Source organism: Mobula hypostoma, chromosome 13 (assembly GCF_963921235.1).
Source record: "Mobula hypostoma chromosome 13, sMobHyp1.1, whole genome shotgun sequence".
NCBI classification, from domain to species: Eukaryota; Metazoa; Chordata; class Chondrichthyes; order Myliobatiformes; family Myliobatidae; genus Mobula; species Mobula hypostoma.
The window spans coordinates 170,221-196,965 of NC_086109.1; the positions used below are offsets into that span (position 1 = coordinate 170,221).

A 26,745-nucleotide genomic window follows, 5' to 3' on the forward strand; every position below is an offset into this window, starting at 1 on the left:
CTCATACATTCTCTCTCACAGAGTCTCTCACACAGTCTCACACACACAGTCTCTCACACACAATCTCTCTCACACAGTCTCTCACACACTCTCTCACAGTCTCACACACAGTCTCTCTCACAGTCTCTCTCACACAGACTCTCTCTCAGTCTCTCGTACATTCTCTCTCACACAGTCTCTTACACACAGTCTCATACAGTCTCTCTCACAGTCTCCCGTACATTCTCACACACAGTCTCTCACAGAGTCTCTCACACAGTCTCTCACACACAGTCTCACACACAGTCTTTCACACAGTCTCTCGTACATTCTCTCTCACACAGTCTCACACACAGTCTCTCTCACAGTCTCCCGTACATTCTCACACACAGTCTCTCACACACAGTCTCTACACAGTCTTTCACACAGTCTCTCGTACATTCTCTCTCACACAGTCCCTCACACGCAGTCTCTCACAGAGTCTCGTACAGTCTCTCTCTCACAGTCTCTCACAGTCTCTCTCACACAGTCTCTCACACACAGTCTGTCACACCACACACTCTCTCACACAGTCTCTCACACACAGTCTCTCTCACACAGCCTCTCGTACAGTCTCTCTCAGTCTCTCGTACATTCTCTCTCACAGAGTCTCTCACACAGTCTCACACACACAGTCTCTCACACACAATCTCTCTCACACAGTCTCTCACACACTCTCTCACAGTCTCACACACAGTCTCTCTCACAGTCTCTCTCACACAGTCTCTCTCTCAGTCTCTCGTACATTCTCTCTCACACAGTCTCTTACACACAGTCTCATACAGTCTCTCTCACAGTCTCCCGTACATTCTCACACACAGTCTCTCACAGAGTCTCTCACACAGTCTCTCACACACAGTCTCTCGTACAGTCTCTCAGTCTCTCATACATACTCTCTCACACAGTCTCACACACACAGTCTCTCTCACACAGTCTCTCACACACAGTCTCTCTCACACAGTCGGTCTCACAGTCTCTCTCACAGTCTCTCTCTCAGTCTCTCGTACATTCTCTCTCACACAGTCTCACACACAGTCTCTCTCACAGTCTCCCGTACATTCTCACACACAGTCTCTCACACAGTCTCTCACACACAGTCTCACACACAGTCTTTCACACAGTCTCTCGTACATTCTCTCTCACACAGTCCCTCACACGCAGTCTCTCACAGAGTCTCGTACAGTCTCTCTCACACAGTCTCTCACACACAGTCTCTCTCACACAGTCTCTCTCACAGTCTCTCACACAGTCTCACACACAGTCTCTCACACGCAGTCTCTCACACAGTCTCACTGACAGTCTCGTACAGTCTCTCGTACATTCTCTCTCACACAGTCTCTCTCACAGTCTCTCACACACAGTCTCTCTCATAGTCTCTCACACACAGTCTCTCTCAGAGACTCTCACACAGTCTCTCTCGTACAGTCTCTCTCACACACTCTCACAGTCTCTCTCACAGTCTCTCACACACAGTCTCTCACACAGTCTCTCACACAGTCCCACTCAGTCTCTCTCAGTCTCTCACACAGTCTCTCTCACAGTCTCTCTCACACAGTCTCACACACAGTCTCTCTCACAGTCTCTCACACAGTCTCACTCACACAGTCTCGTACTGTCTCTCTCACACAGTCTCTCACAGTCTCTCGTACATTCTCTCTCACACAGTCTCTCTCACAGTCTCTAGTACATTCTCTCTCACAGTCTCTCGTACAGTCTCTCTCAGTCTCTCGTACATTCTCTCTCACACAGTCTCACACACACAGTGTCTCTCACACAGTCTCTCACACACTCTCTCACACACAGTCTCTCTCACACAGTCTCTCACACACAGTCTCTCTCACACAGTATCTCTCAGTCTCTCTCACACAGTCTCTCGTACAGTCTCTCTCAGTCTCTCGTACATTCTCTCTCACACAGTCTCACACACACAGTCTCTCACACACAATCTTTCACACAGTCTCTCTCACACAGTCTCTCACACACAGTCTCTCTCACACAGTCGGTCTCACAGTCTCTCTCACAGTCTCTCTCTCAGTCTCTCGTACATTCTCTCTCACACAGTCTCAGACACAGTCTCTCTCACAGTCTCCCGTACATTCTCACACACAGTCTCTCACACAGTCTCTCACACACAGTCTCACACACAGTCTTTCACACAGTCTCTCGTACATTCTCTCTCACACAGTCCCTCACACGCAGTCTCTCACAGAGTCTCGTACAGTCTCTCTCACACAGTCTCTCACACACAGTCTGTCACACCACACACTCTCTCACACAGTCTCTCACACACAGTCTCTCTCACACAGTCTCTCGTACAGTCTCTCTCAGTCTCTCATACATTCTCTCTCACAGAGTCTCTCACACAGTCTCACACACACAGTCTCTCACACACAATCTCTCTCACACAGTCTCTCACACACTCTCTCACAGTCTCACACACAGTCTCTCTCACAGTCTCTCTCACACAGACTCTCTCTCAGTCTCTCGTACATTCTCTCTCACACAGTCTCTTACACACAGTCTCATACAGTCTCTCTCACAGTCTCCCGTACATTCTCACACACAGTCTCTCACAGAGTCTCTCACACACAGTCTCACACACAGTCTTTCACACAGTCTCTCGTACATTCTCTCTCACACAGTCCCTCACACGCAGTCTCTCTCACACAGTCTCTCACACACAGTCTCTCTCACACAGTCGGTCTCACAGTCTCTCTCACAGTCTCTCTCTCAGTCTCTCGTACATTCTCTCTCACACAGTCTCACACACAGTCTCTCTCACAGTCTCCCGTACATTCTCACACACAGTCTCTCACACACAGTCTCACACACAGTCTCTCTCACAGTCTCCCGTACATTCTCACACACAGTCTCTCACACACAGTCTCACACACAGTCTTTCACACAGTCTCTCGTACATTCTCTCTCACACAGTCCCTCACACGCAGTCTCTCAGAGTCTCGTACAGTCTCTCTCACACAGTCTCTCACAGTCTCTCTCACACAGTCTCTCACACACAGTCTGTCACACCACACACTCTCTCACACAGTCTCTCACACACAGTCTCTCTCACACAGTCTCTCGTACAGTCTCTCTCAGTCTCTCGTACTTTCTCTCTCACAGAGTCTCTCACACAGTCTCACACACACAGTCTCTCACACACTCTCTCACAGTCTCACACACAGTCTCTCTCACAGTCTCTCTCACACAGTCTCTCTCTCAGTCTCTCGTACATTCTCTCACACACAGTCTCTCTCACACAGTCTCTCACACACAGTCTATCTCACACAGTCGGTCTCACAGTCTCTCTCACAGTCTCTCTCTCAGTCTCACGTACATTCTCTCTCACACAGTCTCAGACACAGTCTCTCTCACAGTCTCCCGTACATTCTCACACACAGTCTCTCACACAGTCTCTCACACACAGTCTCACACACAGTCTCTCGTACAGTCTCTCTCACACAGTCTCTCACAGTCTCTCTCACACAGTCTCTCACACACAGTCTGTCACACCACACACTCTCTCACACAGTCTCTCACACACAGTCTCTCTCACACAGTCTCTCGTACAGTCTCTCTCAGTCTCTCGTACATTCTCTCTCACAGAGTCTCTCACACAGTCTCACACACACAGTCTCTCACACACAATCTCTCTCACACAGTCTCTCACACACTCTCTCACAGTCTCACACACAGTCTCTCTCACAGTCTCTCTCACACAGTCTCTCTCTCAGTCTCTCGTACATTCTCTCTCACACAGTCTCTTACACACAGTCTCATACAGTCTCTCTCACAGTCTCCCGTACATTCTCACACACAGTCTCTCACAGAGTCTCTCACACAGTCTCTCACACACAGTCTCACACACAGTCTTTCACACAGTCTCTCGTACATTCTCTCTCACACAGTCCCTCACACGCAGTCTCTCTCACACAGTCTCTCACACACAGTCTCTCTCACACAGTCGGTCTCACAGTCTCTCTCTCAGTCTCTCGTACATTCTCTCTCACACAGTCTCACACACAGTCTCTCTCACAGTCTCCCGTACATTCTCACACACAGTCTCTCACACACAGTCTCTACACAGTCTTTCACACAGTCTCTCGTACATTCTCTCTCACACAGTCCCTCACACGCAGTCTCTCACAGAGTCTTGTACAGTCTCTCTCACACAGCCTCTCACAGTCTCACTCACACAGTCTCTCCCACACAGTCTGTCACACCACACACTCTCTCACACAGTCTCTCACACACAGTCTCTCTCACACAGTCTCACACACAGTCTCTCTCAGAGACTCTCACACAGTCTCTCTCGTACAGTCTCTCTCACACACTCTCACAGTCTCTCTCACAGTCTCTCACACACAGTCTCTCACACAGTCTCTCACACAGTCCCACTCAGTCTCTCTCAGTCTCTCACACAGTCTCTCTCACAGTCTCTCTCACACAGTCTCACACACAGTCTCTCTCACAGTCTCTCACACAGTCTCACTCACACAGTCTCGTACTGTCTCTCTCACACAGTCTCTCACAGTCTCTCGTACATTCTCTCTCACACAGTCTCTCTCACAGTCTCTAGTACATTCTCTCTCACAGTCTCTCGTACAGTCTCTCTCAGTCTCTCGTACATTCTCTCTCACACAGTCTCACACACACAGTGTCTCTCACACAGTCTCTCACACACTCTCTCACACACAGTCTCTCTCACACAGTCTCTCACACACAGTCTCTCTCACACAGTATCTCTCAGTCTCTCTCACACAGTCTCTCGTACAGTCTCTCTCAGTCTCTCGTACATTCTCTCTCACACAGTCTCACACACACAGTCTCTCACACACAATCTTTCACACAGTCTCTCTCACACAGTCTCTCACACACAGTCTCTCTCACACAGTCGGTCTCACAGTCTCTCTCACAGTCTCTCTCTCAGTCTCTCGTACATTCTCTCTCACACAGTCTCAGACACAGTCTCTCTCACAGTCTCCCGTACATTCTCACACACAGTCTCTCACACAGTCTCTCACACACAGTCTCACACACAGTCTTTCACACAGTCTCTCGTACATTCTCTCTCACACAGTCCCTCACACGCAGTCTCTCACAGAGTCTCGTACAGTCTCTCTCACACAGTCTCTCACACACAGTCTGTCACACCACACACTCTCTCACACAGTCTCTCACACACAGTCTCTCTCACACAGTCTCTCGTACAGTCTCTCTCAGTCTCTCATACATTCTCTCTCACAGAGTCTCTCACACAGTCTCACACACACAGTCTCTCACACACAATCTCTCTCACACAGTCTCTCACACACTCTCTCACAGTCTCACACACAGTCTCTCTCACAGTCTCTCTCACACAGACTCTCTCTCAGTCTCTCGTACATTCTCTCTCACACAGTCTCTTACACACAGTCTCATACAGTCTCTCTCACAGTCTCCCGTACATTCTCACACACAGTCTCTCACAGAGTCTCTCACACAGTCTCTCACACACAGTCTCTACACAGTCTTTCACACAGTCTCTCGTACATTCTCTCTCACACAGTCCCTCACACGCAGTCTCTCACAGAGTCTCGTACAGTCTCTCTCACACAGTCTCTCACAGTCTCTCTCACACAGTCTCTCACACACAGTCTGTCACACCACACACTCTCTCACACAGTCTCTCACACACAGTCTCTCTCACACAGCCTCTCGTACAGTCTCTCTCAGTCTCTCGTACATTCTCTCTCACAGAGTCTCTCACACAGTCTCACACACACAGTCTCTCACACACAATCTCTCTCACACAGTCTCTCACACACTCTCTCACAGTCTCACACACAGTCTCTCTCACAGTCTCTCTCACACAGTCTCTCTCTCAGTCTCTCGTACATTCTCTCTCACACAGTCTCTTACACACAGTCTCATACAGTCTCTCTCACAGTCTCCCGTACATTCTCACACACAGTCTCTCACAGAGTCTCTCACACAGTCTCTCACACACAGTCTCTCGTACAGTCTCTCAGTCTCTCATACATACTCTCTCACACAGTCTCACACACACAGTCTCTCTCACACAGTCTCTCACACACAGTCTCTCTCACACAGTCGGTCTCACAGTCTCTCTCACAGTCTCTCAGTCTCTCGTACATTCTCTCTCACACAGTCTCACACACAGTCTCTCTCACAGTCTCCCGTACATTCTCACACACAGTCTCTCACACAGTCTCTCACACACAGTCTCACACACAGTCTTTCACACAGTCTCTCGTACATTCTCTCTCACACAGTCCCTCACACGCAGTCTCTCACAGAGTCTCGTACAGTCTCTCTCACACAGTCTCTCACACACAGTCTCTCTCACACAGTCTCTCTCACAGTCTCTCACACAGTCTCACACACAGTCTCTCACACGCAGTCTCTCACACAGTCTCACTGACAGTCTCGTACAGTCTCTCGTACATTCTCTCTCACAGTCTCTCTCACAGTCTCTCACACACAGTCTCTCTCATAGTCTCTCACACACAGTCTCTCTCAGAGACTCTCACACAGTCTCTCTCGTACAGTCTCTCTCACACACTCTCACAGTCTCTCTCACAGTCTCTCACACACAGTCTCTCACACAGTCTCTCACACAGTCCCACTCAGTCTCTCTCAGTCTCTCACACAGTCTCTCTCACAGTCTCTCTCACACAGTCTCACACACAGTCTCTCTCACAGTCTCTCACACAGTCTCACTCACACAGTCTCGTACTGTCTCTCTCACACAGTCTCTCACAGTCTCTCGTACATTCTCTCTCACACAGTCTCTCTCACAGTCTCTAGTACATTCTCTCTCACAGTCTCTCGTACAGTCTCTCTCAGTCTCTCGTACATTCTCTCTCACACAGTCTCACACACACAGTGTCTCTCACACAGTCTCTCACACACTCTCTCACACACAGTCTCTTTCACACAGTCTCTCACACACAGTCTCTCTCACACAGTATCTCTCAGTCTCTCTCACACAGTCTCTCGTACAGTCTCTCTCAGTCTCTCGTACATTCTCTCTCACACAGTCTCACACACACAGTCTCTCACACACAATCTTTCACACAGTCTCTCTCACACAGTCTCTCACACACAGTCTCTCTCACACAGTCGGTCTCACAGTCTCTCTCACAGTCTCTCTCTCAGTCTCTCGTACATTCTCTCTCACACAGTCTCAGACACAGTCTCTCTCACAGTCTCCCGTACATTCTCACACACAGTCTCTCACACAGTCTCTCACACACAGTCTCACACACAGTCTTTCACACAGTCTCTCGTACATTCTCTCTCACACAGTCCCTCACACGCAGTCTCTCACAGAGTCTCGTACAGTCTCTCTCACACAGTCTCTCACACACAGTCTGTCACACCACACACTCTCTCACACAGTCTCTCACACACAGTCTCTCTCACACAGTCTCTCGTACAGTCTCTCTCAGTCTCTCATACATTCTCTCTCACAGAGTCTCTCACACAGTCTCACACACACAGTCTCTCACACACAATCTCTCTCACACAGTCTCTCACACACTCTCTCACAGTCTCACACACAGTCTCTCTCACAGTCTCTCTCACACAGACTCTCTCTCAGTCTCTCGTACATTCTCTCTCACACAGTCTCTTACACACAGTCTCATACAGTCTCTCTCACAGTCTCCCGTACATTCTCACACACAGTCTCTCACAGAGTCTCTCACACACAGTCTCACACACAGTCTTTCACACAGTCTCTCGTACATTCTCTCTCACACAGTCCCTCACACGCAGTCTCTCTCACACAGTCTCTCACACACAGTCTCTCTCACACAGTCGGTCTCACAGTCTCTCTCACAGTCTCTCTCTCAGTCTCTCGTACATTCTCTCTCACACAGTCTCACACACAGTCTCTCTCACAGTCTCCCGTACATTCTCACACACAGTCTCTCACACACAGTCTCACACACAGTCTCTCTCACAGTCTCCCGTACATTCTCACACACAGTCTCTCACACACAGTCTCACACACAGTCTTTCACACAGTCTCTCGTACATTCTCTCTCACACAGTCCCTCACACGCAGTCTCTCACAGAGTCTCGTACAGTCTCTCTCACACAGTCTCTCACAGTCTCTCTCACACAGTCTCTCACACACAGTCTGTCACACCACACACTCTCTCACACAGTCTCTCACACACAGTCTCTCTCACACAGTCTCTCGTACAGTCTCTCTCAGTCTCTCGTACTTTCTCTCTCACAGAGTCTCTCACACAGTCTCACACACACAGTCTCTCACACACTCTCTCACAGTCTCACACACAGTCTCTCTCACAGTCTCTCTCACACAGTCTCTCTCTCAGTCTCTCGTACATTCTCTCACACACAGTCTCTCTCACACAGTCTCTCACACACAGTCTATCTCACACAGTCGGTCTCACAGTCTCTCTCACAGTCTCTCTCTCAGTCTCACGTACATTCTCTCTCACACAGTCTCAGACACAGTCTCTCTCACAGTCTCCCGTACATTCTCACACACAGTCTCTCACACAGTCTCTCACACACAGTCTCACACACAGTCTCTCGTACAGTCTCTCTCACACAGTCTCTCACAGTCTCTCTCACACAGTCTCTCACACACAGTCTGTCACACCACACACTCTCTCACACAGTCTCTCACACACAGTCTCTCTCACACAGTCTCTCGTACAGTCTCTCTCAGTCTCTCGTACATTCTCTCTCACAGAGTCTCTCACACAGTCTCACACACACAGTCTCTCACACACAATCTCTCTCACACAGTCTCTCACACACTCTCTCACAGTCTCACACACAGTCTCTCTCACAGTCTCTCTCACACAGTCTCTCTCTCAGTCTCTCGTACATTCTCTCTCACACAGTCTCTTACACACAGTCTCATACAGTCTCTCTCACAGTCTCCCGTACATTCTCACACACAGTCTCTCACAGAGTCTCTCACACAGTCTCTCACACACAGTCTCACACACAGTCTTTCACACAGTCTCTCGTACATTCTCTCTCACACAGTCCCTCACACGCAGTCTCTCTCACACAGTCTCTCACACACAGTCTCTCTCACACAGTCGGTCTCACAGTCTCTCTCTCAGTCTCTCGTACATTCTCTCTCACACAGTCTCACACACAGTCTCTCTCACAGTCTCCCGTACATTCTCACACACAGTCTCTCACACACAGTCTCTACACAGTCTTTCACACAGTCTCTCGTACATTCTCTCTCACACAGTCCCTCACACGCAGTCTCTCACAGAGTCTTGTACAGTCTCTCTCACACAGCCTCTCACAGTCTCACTCACACAGTCTCTCCCACACAGTCTGTCACACCACACACTCTCTCACACAGTCTCTCACACACAGTCTCTCTCACACAGTCTCACACACAGTCTCTCTCAGAGACTCTCACACAGTCTCTCTCGTACAGTCTCTCTCACACACTCTCACAGTCTCTCTCACAGTCTCTCACACACAGTCTCTCACACAGTCTCTCACACAGTCCCACTCAGTCTCTCTCAGTCTCTCACACAGTCTCTCTCACAGTCTCTCTCACACAGTCTCACACACAGTCTCTCTCACAGTCTCTCACACAGTCTCACTCACACAGTCTCGTACTGTCTCTCTCACACAGTCTCTCACAGTCTCTCGTACATTCTCTCTCACACAGTCTCTCTCACAGTCTCTCTAGTACATTCTCTCTCACAGTCTCTCGTACAGTCTCTCTCAGTCTCTCGTACATTCTCTCTCACACAGTCTCACACACACAGTGTCTCTCACACAGTCTCTCACACACTCTCTCACACACAGTCTCTCTCACACAGTCTCTCACACACAGTCTCTCTCACACAGTATCTCTCAGTCTCTCTCACACAGTCTCTCGTACAGTCTCTCTCAGTCTCTCGTACATTCTCTCTCACACAGTCTCACACACACAGTCTCTCACACACAATCTTTCACACAGTCTCTCTCACACAGTCTCTCACACACAGTCTCTCTCACACAGTCGGTCTCACAGTCTCTCTCACAGTCTCTCTCTCAGTCTCTCGTACATTCTCTCTCACACAGTCTCAGACACAGTCTCTCTCACAGTCTCCCGTACATTCTCACACACAGTCTCTCACACAGTCTCTCACACACAGTCTCACACACAGTCTTTCACACAGTCTCTCGTACATTCTCTCTCACACAGTCCCTCACACGCAGTCTCTCACAGAGTCTCGTACAGTCTCTCTCACACAGTCTCTCACACACAGTCTGTCACACCACACACTCTCTCACACAGTCTCTCACACACAGTCTCTCTCACACAGTCTCTCGTACAGTCTCTCTCAGTCTCTCATACATTCTCTCTCACAGAGTCTCTCACACAGTCTCACACACACAGTCTCTCACACACAATCTCTCTCACACAGTCTCTCACACACTCTCTCACAGTCTCACACACAGTCTCTCTCACAGTCTCTCTCACACAGACTCTCTCTCAGTCTCTCGTACATTCTCTCTCACACAGTCTCTTACACACAGTCTCATACAGTCTCTCTCACAGTCTCCCGTACATTCTCACACACAGTCTCTCACAGAGTCTCTCACACAGTCTCTCACACACAGTCTCTACACAGTCTTTCACACAGTCTCTCGTACATTCTCTCTCACACAGTCCCTCACACGCAGTCTCTCACAGAGTCTCGTACAGTCTCTCTCACACAGTCTCTCACAGTCTCTCTCACACAGTCTCTCACACACAGTCTGTCACACCACACACTCTCTCACACAGTCTCTCACACACAGTCTCTCTCACACAGCCTCTCGTACAGTCTCTCTCAGTCTCTCGTACATTCTCTCTCACAGAGTCTCTCACACAGTCTCACACACACAGTCTCTCACACACAATCTCTCTCACACAGTCTCTCACACACTCTCTCACAGTCTCACACACAGTCTCTCTCACAGTCTCTCTCACACAGTCTCTCTCTCAGTCTCTCGTACATTCTCTCTCACACAGTCTCTTACACACAGTCTCATACAGTCTCTCTCACAGTCTCCCGTACATTCTCACACACAGTCTCTCACAGAGTCTCTCACACAGTCTCTCACACACAGTCTCTCGTACAGTCTCTCAGTCTCTCATACATACTCTCTCACACAGTCTCACACACACAGTCTCTCTCACACAGTCTCTCACACACAGTCTCTCTCACACAGTCGGTCTCACAGTCTCTCTCACAGTCTCTCAGTCTCTCGTACATTCTCTCTCACACAGTCTCACACACAGTCTCTCTCACAGTCTCCCGTACATTCTCACACACAGTCTCTCACACAGTCTCTCACACACAGTCTCACACACAGTCTTTCACACAGTCTCTCGTACATTCTCTCTCACACAGTCCCTCACACGCAGTCTCTCACAGAGTCTCGTACAGTCTCTCTCACACAGTCTCTCACACACAGTCTCTCTCACACAGTCTCTCTCACAGTCTCTCACACAGTCTCACACACAGTCTCTCACACGCAGTCTCTCACACAGTCTCACTGACAGTCTCGTACAGTCTCTCGTACATTCTCTCTCACAGTCTCTCTCACAGTCTCTCACACACAGTCTCTCTCATAGTCTCTCACACACAGTCTCTCTCAGAGACTCTCACACAGTCTCTCTCGTACAGTCTCTCTCACACACTCTCACAGTCTCTCTCACAGTCTCTCACACACAGTCTCTCACACAGTCTCTCACACAGTCCCACTCAGTCTCTCTCAGTCTCTCACACAGTCTCTCTCACAGTCTCTCTCACACAGTCTCACACACAGTCTCTCTCACAGTCTCTCACACAGTCTCACTCACACAGTCTCGTACTGTCTCTCTCACACAGTCTCTCACAGTCTCTCGTACATTCTCTCTCACACAGTCTCTCTCACAGTCTCTAGTACATTCTCTCTCACAGTCTCTCGTACAGTCTCTCTCAGTCTCTCGTACATTCTCTCTCACACAGTCTCACACACACAGTGTCTCTCACACAGTCTCTCACACACTCTCTCACACACAGTCTCTTTCACACAGTCTCTCACACACAGTCTCTCTCACACAGTATCTCTCAGTCTCTCTCACACAGTCTCTCGTACAGTCTCTCTCAGTCTCTCGTACATTCTCTCTCACACAGTCTCACACACACAGTCTCTCACACACAATCTTTCACACAGTCTCTCTCACACAGTCTCTCACACACAGTCTCTCTCACACAGTCGGTCTCACAGTCTCTCTCACAGTCTCTCTCTCAGTCTCTCGTACATTCTCTCTCACACAGTCTCAGACACAGTCTCTCTCACAGTCTCCCGTACATTCTCACACACAGTCTCTCACACAGTCTCTCACACACAGTCTCACACACAGTCTTTCACACAGTCTCTCGTACATTCTCTCTCACACAGTCCCTCACACGCAGTCTCTCACAGAGTCTCGTACAGTCTCTCTCACACAGTCTCTCACACACAGTCTGTCACACCACACACTCTCTCACACAGTCTCTCACACACAGTCTCTCTCACACAGTCTCTCGTACAGTCTCTCTCAGTCTCTCATACATTCTCTCTCACAGAGTCTCTCACACAGTCTCACACACACAGTCTCTCACACACAATCTCTCTCACACAGTCTCTCACACACTCTCTCACAGTCTCACACACAGTCTCTCTCACAGTCTCTCTCACACAGACTCTCTCTCAGTCTCTCGTACATTCTCTCTCACACAGTCTCTTACACACAGTCTCATACAGTCTCTCTCACAGTCTCCCGTACATTCTCACACACAGTCTCTCACAGAGTCTCTCACACACAGTCTCACACACAGTCTTTCACACAGTCTCTCGTACATTCTCTCTCACACAGTCCCTCACACGCAGTCTCTCTCACACAGTCTCTCACACACAGTCTCTCTCACACAGTCGGTCTCACAGTCTCTCTCACAGTCTCTCTCTCAGTCTCTCGTACATTCTCTCTCACACAGTCTCACACACAGTCTCTCTCACAGTCTCCCGTACATTCTCACACACAGTCTCTCACACACAGTCTCACACACAGTCTCTCTCACAGTCTCCCGTACATTCTCACACACAGTCTCTCACACACAGTCTCACACACAGTCTTTCACACAGTCTCTCGTACATTCTCTCTCACACAGTCCCTCACACGCAGTCTCTCACAGAGTCTCGTACAGTCTCTCTCACACAGTCTCTCACAGTCTCTCTCACACAGTCTCTCACACACAGTCTGTCACACCACACACTCTCTCACACAGTCTCTCACACACAGTCTCTCTCACACAGTCTCTCGTACAGTCTCTCTCAGTCTCTCGTACTTTCTCTCTCACAGAGTCTCTCACACAGTCTCACACACACAGTCTCTCACACACTCTCTCACAGTCTCACACACAGTCTCTCTCACAGTCTCTCTCACACAGTCTCTCTCTCAGTCTCTCGTACATTCTCTCACACACAGTCTCTCTCACACAGTCTCTCACACACAGTCTATCTCACACAGTCGGTCTCACAGTCTCTCTCACAGTCTCTCTCTCAGTCTCACGTACATTCTCTCTCACACAGTCTCAGACACAGTCTCTCTCACAGTCTCCCGTACATTCTCACACACAGTCTCTCACACAGTCTCTCACACACAGTCTCACACACAGTCTCTCGTACAGTCTCTCTCACACAGTCTCTCACACACTCTCTCACACAGTCTCTCACACACAGTCTGTCACACCACACACTCTCTCACACAGTCTCTCACACACAGTCTCTCTCACACAGTCTCTCGTACAGTCTCTCTCAGTCTCTCGTACATTCTCTCTCACAGAGTCTCTCACACAGTCTCACACACACAGTCTCTCACACACAATCTCTCTCACACAGTCTCTCACACACTCTCTCACAGTCTCACACACAGTCTCTCTCACAGTCTCTCTCACACAGTCTCTCTCTCAGTCTCTCGTACATTCTCTCTCACACAGTCTCTTACACACAGTCTCATACAGTCTCTCTCACAGTCTCCCGTACATTCTCACACACAGTCTCTCACAGAGTCTCTCACACAGTCTCTCACACACAGTCTCACACACAGTCTTTCACACAGTCTCTCGTACATTCTCTCTCACACAGTCCCTCACACGCAGTCTCTCTCACACAGTCTCTCACACACAGTCTCTCTCACACAGTCGGTCTCACAGTCTCTCTCACAGTCTCTCTCTCAGTCTCTCGTACATTCTCTCTCACACAGTCTCACACACAGTCTCTCTCACAGTCTCCCGTACATTCTCACACACAGTCTCTCACACACAGTCTCTACACAGTCTTTCACACAGTCTCTCGTACATTCTCTCTCACACAGTCCCTCACACGCAGTCTCTCACAGAGTCTCGTACAGTCTCTCTCACACAGCCTCTCACAGTCTCACTCACACAGTCTCTCCCACACAGTCTGTCACACCACACACTCTCTCACACAGTCTCTCACACACAGTCTCTCTCACACAGTCTCTCGTACAGTCTCTCTCAGTCTCTCGTACATTCTCTCTCACAGAGTCTCTCACACAGTCTCACACACACAGTCTCTCACACACAATCTCTCTCACACAGTCTCTCACACACTCTCTCACAGTCTCACACACAGTCTCTCTCACAGTCTCTCTCACACAGTCTCTCTCTCAGTCTCTCGTACATTCTCTCTCACACAGTCTCTTACACACAGTCTCATACAGTCTCTCTCACAGTCTCCCGTACATTCTCACACACAGTCTCTCACACAGTCTCTCACACACAGTCTCACACACAGTCTTTCACACAGTCTCTCGTACATTCTCTCTCACACAGTCCCTCACACGCAGTCTCTCACAGAGTCTCGTACAGTCTCTCTCACACAGTCTCTCACACACAGTCTCTCTCACACAGTCTCTCACACAGTCTCACTCACACAGTCTCGTACTGTCTCTCTCACACAGTCTCTCGTATATTCTCTCTCACACAGTCTCTCGTACAGTCTCTCTCACACAGTCTCTCTCGTTCATTCTCTCTCACACGCAGTCTCTCACACAGTCTCGTACAGTCACTCTCACACAGTCTCTCACAGTCTCTCTCACAGTCTCTCTCACACAGTCTCACACACAGTCTCTCTCACAGTCTCTCGTACATTCTCTCTCACTCACAGTCTCTCTCACAATCTCTCACACAGTCTCTCACACAATGTCTCACACAGTCTCTCTCACACAGTCTCTCACACAGTCTCTCTCACACAGTCTCTCGTACAGTCTCTCTCACACAGTCTCTTACAGTCTCTTGTACATTCTCTCTCTCACAGTCTCTCTCACACAGTCTCTCACACAGTCTCTCTCACACATTCTCTCACACAGTCCCTCACACACAGTCTCTCTCACACAGTCTCTCGTACATTCTATCTCACACAGTCTCTCTCGTACATTCTCTCTCACACACAGTCTCTCTCACACAGTCTCCGTACATTCTCTCTCACACAGTCTCTCTCACACAGTCTCTCACACAATCTCTCACACAGTCTCTCTCACACAGTCTCTCAGACACAGTCTCTCACACACAGTCTCTCACACAGTCTCTCACACAATCTCTCACACACAGTCTCTCACACAGTCTCTCTCACACAATCTCTCACACAATCTCTCACACAGTCTCTCACACAGTCTCTCACACAATCTCTCACACAGTCTCTCTCACACAGTCTCTCGTACAGTCTCTCTCAGTCTGTCTCACACAGTCTCTCGTACAGTCTCTCTCAGTCTCTCTCACACAGTCTCTCTCACAGTCTCTCACACAATCTCTCACACAGTCTCTCACACACAGTCTCTCACACACAGTCTCTCGTACATTCTCTCAGTCTCTCGTACAGTCTCTCTCACAGTCTCTCACACAGTCTCTCTCACACAGTCTCTCACACAGTCTCTCGTACAGTCTCTCTCACAGTCTCAGTCTCTCACATAGTCTCTCGTACAGTCTCTCTCACAGTCTCTTACACAGTCTCTCGTACAGTCTCTCTCACACAGTCTCTCTCACAGTCTCTCACACACAGTTTCACACAGTCTCTCTCACACAGTCTGTCTCACAGTCTCTCACACAGTCTCTCTCACACAGTCTCTCACACAGTCTCTCATACAGTCTCTCTCACACAGTCTCTCACAGTCTCTCGTACAGTCTCTCTCACAGTCTCTCACACAGTCTCTCTCACAGTCTCTTACACAGTCTCTCTCACACAGTCTCTCTCACACAGTCTCTTACACAGTCTCTCTCACACAGTCTCTCTCACACAGTCTCTCACACAGTCTCTCACACACAGTTTCTCACACATTCTCTCTCACAGTCTCTCACACAGTCTCTCACAGTCTCTCTCAGTCTCTCACACAGTCTCTCGTACAGTCTCTCACACAGTCTCTCTCACAGCCTCTCACACAGTCTCTCTCGTACATTCTCTCTCACAGTGTCTCACACACAGTTTCTCACACATTCTCTCACACCGTCTCTCTCACACAGTCTCTCGTACAGTCTCTCTCACAGTATCTCACACACAGTCTCTCGTATAGCCACATCCCCTCTCAGTCTCTCGTATAGTTACATTCTCTCTCACACACAGTCTCTCTCACACAGTCTCTCACATACAGTCTCTCTCACACAGTCTCTCTCACACAGTCTCTCTCCCTCACACACACAGTCTCTCTCTCTCTCTCTTTCTCTCCTGCATATGCACACTGATGATCTGGAAGAGGGGACCGAGTGTAGTGTGTATAAGTTTGCTGATGTTAGTAAATTGAGTGGAAAATCAAATTGCCCAGAAGATACAGAGAGTCTGCAGAGAGACATAGATAGGTTTAGTGAGTGGGGAAGGGTCTGGCAGATGGAGTACAATGTTGGTAAATGTGAGGTCATCCACTTTGGAAGGAAAAATGGAGGATCAGAGAATTATTTAAATGGTAAAAGATTGCAGTATGCCGCTGTGCAGAGGGACTTGGGAGTGCTTGTACATGAATCACAAAAGGTTGGTTTGCAGGTGCAGCAGGCTGTCAAGAAGGCAAATGGGATGTTGGCCTTCATGGCTCGAGGGATTGAATTTAAGAGCAGGGAGGTTGTGCTACAACTGTACAGGGTACTGGTGAGGCCACACCTGGAGTACTGTGTGCAGCTCTGGTCTCCTTACTTGAGGAAGGATATACTGGCTTTGGAGGCGATGCAGAGGAGGTTCACCAGGTTGATTCCAGGGATGAGGGGTATACACTATGAGCAGAGATTGAGTCTCCTGGGATTGTACTTGCTGGAGTTCAGAAGAATGAGAGGAGATCTTATAGAAACATATAAAATTATGTTCAAGATTCAGGGATTAGATTTAGGATGGAGATGAAGAGGAACTGCTTTTCCCAAAGGGTGGTGAATCTGTGGAATTCTCTATCCAATGAAGCAGCGGAGGCTACCTCAGTATATACAGCGGCATGCAAAAGTTTGGGCATCCCTGGTCAAAATTTCTGTTACTGTGAATAGTTAAGTGAGTAGAAGATGAACTGATCTCCAAAAGTCATAAAGTTAAAGATGAAACATTCTTTTCAACATTTTAAGCAAGATTAGTGTATTATTTTTGTTTTGTACAATTTTAGAGTGGAAAAAAAGGAAAGGAGCACCATGCAAAAGTTTGGGCACCCCAAGAGATTTGAGCTCTCAGATAACTTTTACCAAGGTCTCAGACCTTAATTAGCTTGTTAGGGCTGTGGCTTGTTCACAGTCATCGTTAGGAAAGGCCAGGTGATGCAAATTTCAAAGCTTTATAAATACCCTGACTCCTCAAGCCTTATCCTGACAATCAGCAGCCATGAGCTCCTCTAAGCAGCTGCCTATCACTCTGAAAATTAAAATAAATGATGCCCACAAAGCAGGAGAAGGCTATAAGAAGATAGCAAAGTGTTTTCAGGTAGCCGTTTCCTCAGTTCGTAATGTAATTAAGAAATGGCAGTTAACAAGAACGGTGGAGGTCAAGTTGAGGACTGGAAGACCAAGAAAACTTTCTGAGTGAACTGCTCGTAGGATTGCTAGAAAGGCAAATCAAAACCCCCGTTTGACTGCAAAAGACCTTTAGGAAGATTTAGCAGACCCTGGAGTGGTGGTGCACTGTTCTACTGTGCAGCGACACCCGCAGAAATATGACCTTCATGCAACAGTCATACATCCTCACCACAAAATTCAGCATCAGAAGTTTGCAAAGGAACATCTAAACAAGCCTGATGCATTTTGGAAACAAGTCCTATGGACTGATGAAGTTAAAATAGAACTTTTTGGCCGCAGTGAGCAAAGGTATGTTTGGAGAAAAAAAGGGTGCAGAATTTCATGAAAAGAGCACCACTCTAACTGTTAAGCACGGGGGTGGATCGATCACGTTTTGGGCTTGTGTTGCACCCAGTGGCACAGGGAACATTTCACTGGTAGAGGGAAGAATGAATTCAATTAAATACCAGCAAATTCTGGAAGCAAACATCACACCGGCTGTAAAAAAGCTGAAGATGAAAAGAGGACGGCTTCTACAACAGGATAATGATCCTAAACACACCTCAAAATCCACAATGGACTACCTCAAGAGGCGCAAGCTGAAGGTTTTGCCATGGCCCTCACAGTCCCCCGACCGAAACATCATCGAGAATCTGTGGATAGACCTCAAAAGAGCAGTGCATGCAAGATGGCCCAAGAATCTCACAGAACTAGAAGGCTTTTGCAAGGAACAATGGGTGCAAATGCCCCAAACAAGAATTGAAAGACTCTTAGCTGGCTACAGAAAGCATTTACAAGCTGTGATACTTGCCAAAGGGGGTGTTACTAAGTACTGACTATGCAGGGTGCCCAAACATTTGCTTTGGGCCCTTTCCCGTTTTTGTTATTTTGAAACTGTAAAAGATGGAAATAAATAAGTAATCTTGCTTAAAATATTAAAGAAATGTGTCATCTTTAACTTTATGCCTTTTGGAAATCAGGTCATCTTTTACTCGCAAACAACAGGCATTCTGCAGATGCTGGAAATTCAAGCAACACACATCAAAGTTGCTGGTGAACGCAGCAGGCCAGGCAGCATCTCTAGGAAGAGGTACAGTCGACGTTTCAGGCCGAGACCCTTCGTCAGGACTAACTGAAGGAAGAGCTAGTAAGAGATTTGAAAGTGGGAGGGGGAGGGGGAGATCCAAAATGATAGGAGAAGACAGGAGGGGGAGGGATGGAGCCAAGAGCTGGACAGGTGATTGGCAAAAGGGACATGAGAGGATCATGGGACAGGAGGCCTATTCCTAGTGGGGTGGCGGGAGGATGGAGTGAGAGCAGATGTACGTGAAATGGAGGAGATGCGTTTAAGAGCAGAGTTGATAGTGGAGGAAGGGAAGCCCCTTTCTTTAAAAAAAGGAAGACGTCTCCGTCGTCCTAGAATGAAAAGCCTCATCCTGAGAGCAGATGCGGCGGAGACGGAGGAATTGCGAGAAGGGGATGGCGTTTTTGCAAGAGACAGGGTGACAAGAGGAATAGTCCAGATAGCTGTGAGAGTCAGTAGGCTTATAGTAGACGTCAGTGGATAAGCTGTCTCCAGAGACAGAGACAGAAAGCCATAGAAAGGGGAGGGAGGTGTCGGAAATGGACCAGGTAAACTTGAGGGCAGGGTGAAAGTTGCCTCCATATATAGCCTTTTATATATTGGCGAGACCCGACGCAGACTGGGAGACCGCTTTGCTGAACACCTACGCTCTGTCCGCCAGAGAAAGCAGGATCTCCCATTGGCCACACATTTTAATTCCACATCCCATTCCCATTCTGACATGTCTAACCACGGCCTCCTCTACTGTAAAAATGAAGCCACACTCAGGTTGGAGGAACAACACCTTATATTCCGTCTGGGTAGCCTCCAACCTGATGGCATGAACATCGACTTCTCTAACTTCCGCTAATGCCCCACCTCCCCCTCGTACCCCATCTGTTACTTATTTTTATACACACATTCTTTCTCTCACTCTCCTTTTTCTCCCTCTGTCCCTCTGAATATACCCTTTGCCCATCCTCTGGGTCCCCCCACCCCATCTTTCTTCCCGGACCTGCTGTCCCATGCTCCTCTCATATCCCCTTTGCCAATCACCTGTCCAGCTCTTGGCTCCATCCCTCCCCCTCCTGTCTTCTCCTATCATTTCGGATCTCCCCCTCCCCCTCCCATTTTCAAATCTCTTACTAGCTCTTCCTTCAGTTAGTCCTGATGAAGGGTCTCGGCCTGAAACGTCGACTGTACCTCTTCCTAGAGATGCTGCCTGGCCTACTGCGTTCACCAGCAACTTTGATGTGTGTTGCTTCATCTTTTACTCGCTTAGCTATTCACAGTAACATAAATTTTGACCAGGGTGCCCAAACTTTTGCATGCCACTGTATATTCAAGACAAGGTTGGATGAATGTTTGCATGGTAGGGGAGCTAAGGGTTATGGGGAAAAGGCAGGTAGGTGGAGATGAGTCCATGGACAGATCAGCCATGATCTTATTGAATGGTGGCAGACATCCCACCCTGCAAAAACTCATTTCAGGGAGGTAGCACCATCAATTTGCAGGAGAGGTGTGATGTCTGCAATAGAGTAGCTCCTGAGCAGCTGGCCAGCGAGTTTAAATAACGTTAGCTATGCTAATGAATGAATGACACCTGTTAAACTCACCTCAACATGCCTTTTACAGTCTTAACCCACCATGGGCAATAGAAAAGTCACTGTTGCAAACAGCGCAGCAAGCAACACTGTCATTATTTTTGACCCCTATTAGGCAGGGGTACACTTTAGTGTAGTCTGGGGTGACGTATGTTTTATATTTTCTTTTTTTGGAACACTCTGCCATGGCGCGCTCTCGCTCCCTCTCTCAAAAAAATGATTTCTGGGATATTGTATATACAAACGTTTGTAATTTGCGGACATCAGGGAGCCACTATCAATATGTGGGAGACTCCCGGAACTTCCGGGAGAGGTGGGATATCTGTGGTGGAGCAGGCTTGACAGGCTAGATGGCCTACTCCTGCTCCTATTTCTTACGTTCTTAAGTTCTCTCTCTTTCTTTCACACAGTCTCTCTCTCCCCCTCTCTTCCACACACAGTCTCTCTCCCTCTCTTCCACACACTATCTCTGTCCGTCTCTCACACACACACTCTCTCTCTCTCTCTCATACAGTCTCTCCCTCTCTGCACACAATCCCACTCTCTCTCACACACACACACACTCTCAGCCTCTCTCATACACTTCCAGTCTCTTTCTCTCTCACACACATGCAGTCTCTCCCTCTCATACACATAGTCTTCTTCTCACTCACACACACAATCTCTCACAGTCACAGTCTCTGTCTCTCACACAGTCTCGGCCACACACACACTCTCTTCTCTCACAGACTCCCATCTCACACAGTCTTTCCTTCTCTCTCACACATATTGTCTCTGTCTCTCACATTCAGACTCTCTCTCACACAGACTCCCCATCTCTCACAGTCCCACTCTCTATTTCTCTCACACACACATACACTCTCTCTCTCTCTCTCTCTCTCTCTCTCTCACAGACATACTCGGTCTCCCAAATTCTCTCTCACATGCACACACTCTCCCTCTGTTTCCCTTTCTCTCACACAACCAGTCTCATACAGTCTTGCTCCCATCTCTCATTCTCCCCCTCTCTTGCATAATCTCTCACACACACTCTCTCTCAGTTTCTCACAGTCTCTCTCCCTCACACACACAGTTTCTCCCTCTTACACAGAATCTCTCTCTAAACACACAATCTCTCTCACAGACACAAACACTGATACAGTCCCTTTGGCTCTCTCACACTGTCTCTCCCCTCTCTCACACACACACACACACACACACACACACAGCACCCCTCTCACTCTCACACACACACCCACTCTCTCTCACGGTCCGTCTCTTTCACTCACAGACATAGTAAGCAATTCACACAACAGTCCCTCTTACACAGTCTTTCTCACACTCAAATTCACTCTGTCTCTCCCACACACTCTCACTCACACACTCTCACTCGCTCACACACCAGAAATCTCTCCGTCACACTTAATCACTATCTCTCAAACAGAGAACCTCTCTCTGTCACAGTCTCCCACACACCCAGTCTCTCTCAGATAGTCATTGCCTTTCTTCCACACAGTTTCTCACCCTCTCTCATACAGTGTCTCTCTCTCTGTCTCTCAAACACATGGTCTCTCCCTCTCTCTCTCACACACACTCTCTCTCTCACACACGGTCACCCTCTCTGACACAGTCTCTCCCTCTCACACAGTCTGCCTCTCTCCACACACTCCCACTCTCTCTCACACACATTCTCCCTCTCTCTCACACATACATGGTCTCTGTCTCGCATACACACACTCTCTCTCTCACACACACACAGTCTCTCCCTCTCTCACACAAACACAAACTCTCTCTCTCTCTCACAATACACACAGAAAGACTATCTCCCTCTGACACACTCTCTCGGTCTTGCTCGCTCTCACTCACACACAGTGTCTCTCTCTCTCAGTCTCCTCACTCACACACTCTCAGACACAGTCTCGCACTCAGTGTGTCTCTCTCACACACGCAGACACAATCTCCTTCTCATTCACACACTCTCAGTCTCTCTTCTCACAGTCTGTCTCTCATAGTCTCTGCCACACACACTTTCTTTTCTCAGACTCCCCGTCTCTCACACACATGTACACACTCTCTCTCACTATCTGTCTCCCTCTTTCACACACACCCAGTCTCAGTCTCCCCGTCTCTTGCACACACTCTCTCTCTCTCACACACACTCACAAACACATGCACTCTTTCCCTCTTACACTCTCTCCCACACACACAGCGTCTGTCTCTCAGTCTCGTCCTCTCTCATGCACGCACTCCCTCTTGCGCACTCTCCATCACATGCAATTCTCTCACATACATGTGAACTCTTTCCCTCTTATACAGTCACTCGCTCTCTCAGACAGACACTCTAAACACACTGTCTCACTCTGACCCACATTCTGTCACACCCACACTCTCTCTCTCACACACAGACACGCTCTCTCACCCACTCTCTCTATCACACACACCCTCTCTCACTCTCTCACATACATGATCTCACACACACACATACTCTCTCACTCACAAACTCTCTCATACACACATTCTCTCGCTCACCCACACTCTCTCTCACGGACACACTCCATCTCACATAAATACACTCTCTCACTCACACATACTCCCTCTCACATGCACTCAGTCTTTCTCACACACACACTCACTCTCTCACACACACACACTTTCTCTCTCTCACACACTCTCCCTCTCACACCCATACAGACACTCTCTCATTCACACACACACTTATAGTCTCTTTCACACACACTCAGTCTTTCTGACACACACACTCTCTCTCACAGCCACACACACTCTCTCTCTCAAACACACATGAACCCTCTCACACACACACACACTCTCTCTCACACACACACACTCACAATCTCTCTCACACACCCACACTCTCTCACACACACACCCACACACTCTCTCTCATTCACACACTCATTCTCTCTCACACACACTCTCTGACACACACACTCTCACCCTCTCTCACACCCATACACAGTCTCTCTCACACTCACTCTCTCTCTCCCACACACACACTCTCTCAAACACACACACTCTCTCACACACACACACTCTCTCACACACACCCACACACTCTCTCATTCACACACTTATTCTCTCTCACACACACAGCCACACACACAGTCTCTCTCACACTCACTATCCCACACACACACACACTCTCTCTCACACACAGACACTCTCAGATACACACTGTCTCTCGAACACCCACTCTCTCTCTCACACTCACATGCTCTCTCACACACACTTATAGTCTCTCTGACACACACACACTCAGACTCTCTCACACCCACACACACTCTCTCTCACAGCCATACACACACTCACTCTCTCTCAAACACACACACGAACTCTCTCTCACACACACTCTCTCTCTCTCTCTCACACACACACTCACAATCTCTCTCACACACTCACTCTCTCTCACACACACACAGTCTTTCTCACACACATACTCACTCTCTGTCACACACACCCACACTCTCTCACACACACCCACACACTCTCTCTCATTCACACACTCATTCTCTCTCACACACACTCATAGTTTCACACACACACAGTGTCTCTCACACACTCTCTGACACACACACTCACCCTCTCTCACACCCACACACAGTGTCTCTCACACTCACTCTCTCTCTCCCACACACACACTCTCTCTCAAACACGCACTCTCACACACTAACTCTCTCACACACACCCACACACTCTCTCTCATTCACACACTCATTCTCTCTCACACACAGTCTCACACACAGCCACACACACAGTCTCTCTCACACTCAGTATCCCACACACACTCTCTCTCACACACATACACTCTCAGATACACACTGTCTCTCGAACACCCACTCTCTCTCTCACACTCACATGCTCTCTCAAACACACACAAGCTCTCTGACACACATACTCTGTCTCTCACACAGACAATGCTCTCTCACACATGCACTCTCTCCCACACACAGTGTCTATCTATCCCCCACACACACACACTCACTCTCACTCCCTCTCTCACACACACCAATACTCGCTCTCACACACACACACTCTCTCACACACAATCACTCTGCTCTCTCTCACCCACATTCTCTGACACACGCACTCTCACACATATGCACTCTCTCACCTGCACTCTCTCTCACACCCATACACACTCTCTCACACACACACACACTTTCACACATGCACTCTCACACCCACAATCTCCTACACAGCCCCCCTCTCTCACACACACACATGCTCTCTCAAACACTTCCTCACACATGCACTCTTACAACTACACTGTCCCACACACAGCCTCTCCCACATGCACACACAAACTCCCTCTCTTACACCCACACACCCTGTCTTTCACACCCGGTCTCTCTCACACCCACCCACATGCTCTCTCTCACACACACACACTCACTCTCACAAACGCTCTCTCACACACACTCACTCTCACACACGCATGCTCTCTCACACACACTCTCTCCCACTCACTCTCTCTTACACACACACCCTCTCTCACACCCACACACACAGAGACTGTCTCACACACACTCACTCTCTCTCACACACACGCTCTCTCTCACACAAACATACACTCTCTCTCACACCCACACACACACTCTCCCACACACACACTCACTCTCTCTTACACACACTCACTCTCTCACACCCACACACACTCTGTCATTCACATACTCATTCTCTCACACACACACTCACCCTCTCTCACACCCACACACACAGTCTCTCTCACACTCACTGTCTCTCACACACACATGCTCTTTCTCAAACACATTCACTCTCTCACACACACACACGCTCTCTCACACACATGCTCTCTCTCTCACACACACACCCACCCACATGCTCTCTCTCACACACAAACGCTCTCTCACACACTCACTCTCTCACACACACGCGCTCTCTCTCTCACGCACACACTCTCTCTCATTCACACACTCATTCTCTCTTACACACGTACACTCTCTCCCACACACTCAGTCTCTCTGACACACACACACTCACCCTCTCTCACACCCACACACACACTCTCTCACACCCAGTCTCTCTCACACATACTTTCTTTCTCACACACACACCCAGTCACATGCTCTCTCTCTCACACACACTCAGTCTCTCTCACACACAGATGCTCTCTCACACACACATGCTCTCTCTCACACACTCTCTCTCTCATTCACACACACGTTCTCTCACACACACACTCACACTCTCTCTCACACACACACACTCATAGTCTCTCTCACACACACACTCACTCTCTCACACTCACTCTCTTTCTCCCACACACACACTCTATCACACACACATGCTCTCTCTCACACACACAGTGTCACTCTCTCACACTCATAGTCTCACTCTCTCAGTCTCACTCTCTCTTACACACACAGTCTGTCTCACACAATAGTCTCACTCTCTCTCATACTCACAGACTCTCAAATAATCTCTCTCTGACAAACACAGGGTCTCTCACTCTCACACACACACTCAGTCTCTTTCACACACTCACTCTCACACACAAACACTCTCTCACACACACACACTCACTCACACACACATACTCTCTCACACACACATACTCTCTCTCAGACACTCTCTCTCTCACACACACACACTCACAATCTCTCTCACACATGCTCTCTCTCACACACACTCTCCCACAGGCTCTCACACACAGTCTCACTCTCTCACACTCATAGTCTCATTCTCGCTCAGTCTCACTCTCTCTCACACACACACTATTATATCTCACAGTGTCTCACATATACCCATCTCACTCTCTCTTACACACACAGTCTATCTCAAACACAGTCTCACTCTTTCATACACAGTCTCTTGTACAGTCTGTCTCTGACAAACACAGGGTCTCTCTCACTCACACGCACAGTCTCTTGCACTGTTTCACAGTCACTGTCACTCTGTCTCGCATACACAGTCACTCTCACACTGTCAGTTCAGTCTCTCTCACATGTAAAACACACAGTCCCTCACAGTGACAGACTCTCACACAGAT

At 48.5% G+C, this 26,745-nt stretch overlaps 1 protein-coding gene across 5 annotated transcripts in view; it reads right to left on the minus strand.

The window, feature by feature from the left end:
* Positions 1-26,745, minus strand: part of LOC134355351 (zinc finger protein 436-like) — a 139,203-nt gene that overhangs the window by 59,671 nt on the left and 52,787 nt on the right. The window lies entirely within an intron of this gene.